Source organism: Trichosurus vulpecula, chromosome 3, assembly GCF_011100635.1.
Source record: "Trichosurus vulpecula isolate mTriVul1 chromosome 3, mTriVul1.pri, whole genome shotgun sequence".
Classification (NCBI taxonomy): domain Eukaryota; kingdom Metazoa; phylum Chordata; class Mammalia; order Diprotodontia; family Phalangeridae; genus Trichosurus; species Trichosurus vulpecula.
Genome location: NC_050575.1, coordinates 396,601,179 through 396,609,096, shown reverse-complemented (window position 1 = coordinate 396,609,096; position 7,918 = coordinate 396,601,179).

The window sequence follows — 7,918 nt, the reverse complement described above, 5'->3', positions numbered from 1 at the left end:
GGTGGCACAGGGGGCCCGGAAGGCCACAGACACTGGTGGCCTGCAGAAGAAGTAAATGCTAGTCAGCCTCCATAGTGATCCCATGCCCTCTTCATCCCTGATCCAGCCCTTTAGGGAAGTTTAGGAACAATCCATCATCTGCAGGGCTGCCTGGCACCCTGGGAACATCATATTCCTTTCTTAGCCTTTGCCTCTGATTCCCCTTCTATGATTCAAAGAGAAACTAACTTACCTAATGTCCAGGGCTACTGGAAAGTATGATCTATACTGTTAATATAGATATTATTACATTAAGTTACATTACTCATAGATAATATATCTATACTGTTAGTAAAGAAAACCAATCTATATAAAGAGCCTAATAATTCATAACTGGACTTATATAATAATGAAGAAAGTAAATGCCTTTTTCAGAGGAGAGAGTAAGGCCCAGAAAAGCACCCTGAGAACCATTCTTAAGGAAGCACTAGGGATAAGATCACCAGACAAACTCCCCTCCTCAACTAGAATATAAATTGCATAAGATCAGGGAATTGTGTTCTCTCCTCTGCCTCAGAGGGGTCCTGGGCATATGAATGATACTCAACAAACTTGATTAAGTGAATTCATTAATTCTACAAAATGAATAAATGAATGAATGAGTTAGAAAAATGGGAATGAGTTCCTTGCCTAATTTCAACTGCCCAAGCTAAATAGCAAGGGGTAAGGGATTCCTGAACTCCTAGCATGGAAGGGGAACACCATGACCTTGTCTTACGGATGGAATTACTGGATCCCTATCCCTGGTCCATCTTAGGTCTCTGCCCTTTCTATCAGACTACCTAATGAAGAATTTCAGTTGTTTGTCATAACAGCTAGGTGCCTCAGTGAATGGAGTCAGAAAGACTCAAGTTCAAATCCAGTTGATACTTGCTAGTCATGTGGTCCTGGGCATGCCTGGGTTTCTACATCTGTAAAACAGGGAGCATAACAGCACCTATTCCAAGGTTGCTGTGAGGATAAAATGAGATCTTAGTAAAGCCCTTTGTAGGGGGTCTGAGAAGTCAGTGTATTTTAGTTGGCATTCAAACTCAGGTCTTCCTGACTTTGATTTCCAGTATTCTGTTCACTGTGGAACACTACCTTGGATTTGGAGTCAGATGATATGAATCCAAATCCCAATCTGGCTACTCATTACATACGTAAACTTTAAGCAAGTTACTAAAACCCCATGGGACAGTTTCCAAATCTATAAAATGTCATTGGTCTACATCATCTCTAAAGTCCCTAACTGCTCTAGAACTTCAGACTGTACAAAATAACACACGCGAAGCTTTTTGCCAACTTCAAAGCACTACACAGATACCAGCTACTTTGTTGTTATTATAGTAGGGCTCCAGTATCTTAAAAATGTCTCCCAAATATGCCATGCTCATTCCAAAGCCCTACTCTCATCCTATTCCCATCTTCTCCCCTCTCCAAATTCCATGTATCCTTCAGGGACCAGTTCACGTCTCCCCTTCTCCATGAAACCCTCTCAGATCATTAAAGCCCACTAGGAAGTGGTATTTTCCCCTTCTTACATAGCTCTCATTTTGCAACATAATCATATTATCTTGCATTGTTTATTTAACCATTTCACATGTGTATGTTTAGCTTTTCCAACTAGCTAGTAAACTTTGAGGTGGGCACTGTCTTCTTGTACATCTCCCAAAGTACTTAGCATAGTACTTGGAATGAAGTAGGTGTTCAATAAATTGCTTCCTCTTCACTCCATCAAAGCTACTCTTTCCAATGTTACTAATGATCTACTAATTACTAAATCCAATGGCCTTTTTTTCAGTCCTCATTCTTCTTGACCTCTCTACAGTCTTTGATCACCCCCTTCTCCTTAATATTCTCTTCTCTCAAGGTTTTTGGGACACCACTTTCCTGGTTCTCCTCTTATGTATCTGGCTGCTCCTTCTATCTCCTTCATTAGATCCTTTTCTAGGGCCTGTCCATTAACTGTAGGTATCTCACAGAGTTCTATCCTGGAACCTCTTCTCTTCTCCCTTTCTACTACTTCACTTGGTGACTTCATTAGCTCTCTTGGATTTAATCACCATCTCTGTGCTGATGATTCTCAAATCTACCTATCCTGCCCCATCCTTTCCACTGACCTGCAAGCTCACATCTCCAACTGCCTTTCAGACAACTCAAACTGGATGTCCAGTAGACATCTTAAATTGAACATGTCTAAAATTGAACTCATTATCTTTCTCCTTACACTCTTCCCCAGCTCCAACTTTCCCTATTACTTTAGAGGGCAATCTTCCCAATCCCTCAAGATCACAACCCAGGAGTCATGCTTCACTATCTCTCAACCCCGATATCCAATCTGTTGCCAAGGCCTGTCTATCTCATCTTTGCAGTATCACTTGAATATGCTTCCTTCTCTCCTCTGACACTGCCACACTCTGATTCAGACCCTCATCACCTCACACCTGGACTACCATAATAGCCTGCTGGTGGGCCAGCCTGCCTCTCATCTTTTCCTCACTCTCATCTATCCTCTATCCAGCCACCAAAGTAATCTTCCTAAAGTATAGGTCTGATCATGTCAGCCTCCTATTCAATATACTCCAGTAACTTCCCATCACCTCCAGGATCAAATATAAAATCCTTTGGCCTGAAAAGCCCTTCAGAAACCTTAGCCCCCTCTTAAACCTTACTCACCAACACATATTCTTTGACCCAATGATATTGTCCTCCTGACTCTTCCACAAATAAGGCACTCTATCTCTTAGCTCTGGGTATTTTCTCTGCCTGCCTCTCATGCCTGGGAATGCTCTACCTCTTCATCTCCATCTACTGGCTTCCCCAGCCTCCTTTAAGACCCAATTAAAATCCCATCTTATACCAGAATCCTTTCCCAAACCCTCTTAATTCTAGTATGTTTCCTCTGTTAATGACTTCCTGTTTGTCCTGCATATAGCTTGTTTGTACATATGTGTTTGCTTGTTATCTCTCCTGTTAGATTGTCAGCTCCTTGAGGGCAGGGACTGTCTTTTATCTCTTTTTGTACTTTCAGTGTCCAGCACAGTACCTGGCACATAGTAGGTGCTGAATAAATGCATATTGACTATTGACTGACTTGTTGCATTCAGCATCATGATATATTGGAAACACCACTGGCTTTGAAAACAGAGACTAGTGGTAACTTGAGGCAAATAATTTACCTCTCTTAACCAGTTTTCTCATCTGTAAAATGAGAGAGTTGGACCAAATCATCTCTAAGCTCCCTCACAACTATAAATCTATAATCCTAGGAAGCCAAAGATACTACACTGGATAGGTTAGAAGGTGAGAAATATAAAGGGGAAATGGTCCTTCTTTGATTTAACAGCAAAAGGATTCCCATTTAGACAGACTTGTGAGAGTTTACAGCCTCTTCCAAACAGCATCATTGCCTCTGTCCTCACCCAGGAGGCAGGGTAGCAGTGAGATACTGTTCTTCCTGTTTTATAAATGGGGAATTTGAGACAGGCAGAGAGGGTTGATTTTTGATCAGCAGCAGCTGGAGTGCAGATCTGTGGATTCTTCATTTACCTGGATGCTTCCTAAGACTTCAGACATCTAGATGACAAAGTTGAAAGAGTGCCAGACCCAGAACCAAGCAGACCTGAGCTCAAGTCCAGCCTCAGATGCTACTAATACCCTAGCAAGCCACTTGCCCATTGCCTGCCTCAGGCTGCTCATCTGTAAAATGGTGATGATGAATAGCATCTACATCTCAGGGCTGTCGTAAAGGGAAAAGGAGATATTATTTGTAAAGCACTTTGCAAACCTTGAAGTGTCATATAAATTTTAGCTATTATTACATTAAAGACTCCCTTGTTCCTTCTGCTCTTATGGGTCTTGTCAGTTTCTACAGTTCTTCTTCTTACAGCCCAAGCGCAGAATCTGAGGGGGCAGAATGCAATGCCAGGTACAAACTCAGATCCCTCTCATCCTGGCATCAACAGGCAGGTAGGCCTTCCAGTTCAGGAATTCCAAAGCTTAGAGAGAGAGGATTGTAGCTAAGGAAGCAGCAACCTCTGAAGGTCAGAGCAGGGGTAAATCATTGTCCAGGGGGGCTATGCCATAAGACTAAGGAATAAGCCTGGGAGAAGAGGAAAAGAGAGGAAGAGAAAACGGGTGGAAGAAGGGGAAGAAAAGGATGATAGAATAGAGGCAGGGAGTTGAGGGAGGAATGAGGCAGGAGAGAAAGTTGCTTGAGTTGAGGTATGATAAAATGTCATCAACCATGGCTTCGGGTCCCACTGAGAACCATCCACCCTTTATCTCTAATGATCTAATAGAAAGAGGATTTGTCTATAACTGTGCCAGGAAGCTGGGGGGAATCGGGGCTGTCTAAGGGTTAGCCAGGAAGTAGGGGCCCAGTAAAGATAAAAGGGTACTCCAGCAGCTCTGGGTTACAGACCTGCTGAAAAGAGAATGTAAAGAAAGCCTCAGGTAGGACAGCCTTTGGGGTTTGGTTGGGAGTGCTGCCTCCCTCCCTGCCTTGAATCATTTCTTTACAGACCTTATCTAGGGCAGCCCAGCACAAGTGGATCTGCCTTCTAGCCACTCCTCCTAATATTGACACTCATTTAGGGCCTGAGAAGTGAATCTCCTGTCACCAGGAATCTTTCCAGTAGAAAGTGAAATCCTAACTTTTGTACTCTGTCTTCGTATTTCCAGTGCCTGATTCAGAGTAGGCACTCAATTGTTGAATTGGAAGCCACCTCTAATATCCCATACATCTATAATTCTAAGAACTAGAATGCAGTGGTGGGTCCTTACATTAAATACTAGAATTCGCTCTTTCCCCAACTGAAATAGCTACAGGAATGGCTACCCACTTCACCTCATCCCTCGGTCTGCCCTTCCCCCTAGGTCAAGAATGTCCGAAGGTACCGAGGCCCCTAGCAGGATAAGAGGACCCCAGGAACAAGGGGTTAGGAGGGAAAGACAGGCATTCTCCAGATATGGCGAGAGGTGAGAACTCCAGAGCTTAGGGATACAAGGGATTCTGGAGACAGGGGGAAACGGAGAAGGGAGAGGATCTCAGTGGAACAGGGAATGGAGAGGAGCAAGGAGAGAAGTGAATTAAATGACTCTTCATCCCCAGGGAAGAAACAGCTCGCGGTACTTGGAGGGGGGCAGAAAGAGAAATCAGAAGATCCCAGAAACACAAGAAGAGAAGGGATCTTGGGACTATGGAGGAGTAAAGTGAGGAGATAGAGGTGCCAAAAGGCGTACGGAGAGGCTGTCCCGGGAATATCGAGAGGTAGAAGAGCACCCAGGGGAACGGGCATCTGAGGGTGCTGGAGACCAGCACTTAATACTTAATGAATTGAACCTGGGAGAGGAGCGAGGGCATTCTTGGATGCAACAGGATCCCGGGGACCCAAAAGAACCCTGGCCCTGCGCGCCTGGAGGAAGGAGGCTGCCGCCTTTGCTGGGTGAGTGATGTGTGCTCGGCACCGGGAGCTGCCTCCGCCCCCAGCCCCTATTCCCAGGACTGCAGCCCACCCGCTGCCCGCTACCCGCCTGAACCCACCGTACCTGCTTTCAGCTCGCGGTGCCCCGGAGCCCCCGGGGCTGCACCGCTCTGCTGGGCTCTGCCCTCCCCTGCCCAGGGGCCGTGGCGCCTTCTCTGCTGCGGAGCCAGCACAATGAGTGGTTTTCAGACGTGGCCGCAGCACCGGCCGGGAGAGGAGGGGGCGGGAGGGAAGGGGGAAGCCCGAACCCCTCCCCGCTCCCCGCTGCGAGGTGGGGGTGGTACTCAATCCCAGGCAGGGAGGGGAGAAGGTCCGCTGACGCGCTGTTCTGCCCTACAATGTAGTCTGCCCACCTCCCTCTTCTTAGGATCCAAGAACGGCAGCGCTGGACTTCAGAGATCACCTAGTCCAAATTTTTATATTTGAAGAAACTGAGGCCGAGAGAGGGAAAAAAATGATTTGCCTACTGCAGCAAATAGTCCAACCTTCTGGGTCAAAACCCAAGCCTTTTGCCACTATGAAACTGCCTCTCCTGGAATCTGGAGAGGAGGATGGAGGGGCCAGTAGCCACTCTGAGTGCCAGCCCGGCAGGAGGCAAGAGGCACAGCCCCCAGATGAAAAGTCATCTGGGATTTCTTTCCTCCCATTCACTTCGCAGTAGAGCTGCCTCACTGAAAACAAGGGATCTGGATTCCCACCTAATTCTGCTATTCATCTATTCTGACACCTTAGGTCAGTTACCCTGTCAGACAAATGGCGGAGTTAGCCTGGTTGTGGTTCTGAAGTCTCATTCCTCCTTTGACATTCCGTGCCCCCAGGGGAAGGGAGCACAGGACTTTAGAGCTGGAAGGGCCGGTAGAGACGATCTAGGACAATCCCCTCATTTTATAAATAAGGAAATAGAGGCACACACAGATTTAAGTCACTTGCCCACGATGGCACTGGTAGTATTTGAATCTAGGTCTTTCAGTCCAAATATCGTGCTCAATGGGCCACCTCCCGGTTCCAGGCATGTCTCTATTCATTCAGCAAACGTACTGAGTGCCTATTATGGGAAAGAGATTGTTCTTTTAAGGTTCTCCAGGAGAACCAGGAGTGTACGGGGCAGCATGATCACCCCAACACCACACCTTGGACTAAGCAAGGGGAGAGCTGTGGAAAGGTTATGAAGTCAGCTGGAGAGCACAAAAGGCCCTTGTGAATGAAATAGGAACCCAAAGCAGTCACTGCAAAGCCCTGAGCCAAGGTGACCTGGAATACGAGCTGCCTTCCAAATCCAAATACAGTCTTGAAAACAAATGGTTCAAGCAAAAAAAAAATCTTGTTTGGGATTCCCATTCCCCTCCAAACTGCCCCCACCCCACTCTATCCAGACCTTTCCCCTCATTTCTCAAGGGGAAAAAAGAGCAAAACAAAACAGGAAACCTAACATGACTGGTCCCCAACAAGGCTAGCTGAGGTGGGGAAGGATGCTTTGGCTCCCATTGAAGGGGTCAGCTCTTGGACTGTTGAGACCTCAGCTCAGGTCATTAACTTCTCACTCTGGCACATGCTCTAAGTGTGCCAACAACTATGTCTTACCCCTTATCTCCCCACATTTCTTGGCACAATGCTTAGTACAAACTAGGTGCCAAATACATATTTGTATTCGGTTGAATAAAGGAAATTCCTTTCCCTGTGAATAAAAGGGTAGGCCTGTCCTACCTTAATAGGATGGAGAATTTGAGTTTCTTGTAAGAAGAAATCATTTCCTCTCTAAATGCTACTTTTAGGGACAGCATGCTATAATTAGTGGAGAGCCAGAGAGGCAGACACTGGAATCCCACCCACTGCACCAATGACTAGGTTATGACTAGGGCAAGACACTTCCCTTAGCCTGAAAAGAGAGGTTATGTTTGCACTACCTACCCCCAAAAGATGTTGTGAAGGACAAATGAAATAGAATATGTAAAGTACTTTGTAATCAGAAAGTCCTTAATAAATGCCTTCTTAACAATAAGGCAGTTACTCTGGTAAATTAGATCAGAACCTATGCCCCTGAATTTGGAAAGTAATTTCAACAAAATCAGGTTGTTTGGTTCAGTTTTTCTTAAATTATTAAGCAACTGCCTTAAATCTGTGGAAACAGAGTCTTTGAGGTCAATTTAATTTTTTTCCCTCTCAACTCCATAAGTCTACCATCCTGCAGAACTAGAGTTCTTCCTGCCTTTAAATAATCAAATCCTTCCAAAACAAAGTTGTAATTTTCCAGGCTGTGGCTAGAACATGCCATCAAGTGGATTTAGCTGAAAACTTCCATGTTTGTTTGGAATTGTACCTGACTGATTCTGCTACAGCGCCAATGAATAAACTCCATGGGCTCCCAGCAATGAATGCCTTAACAAAGGAAGCTTATACAGAACTCAAGTAAG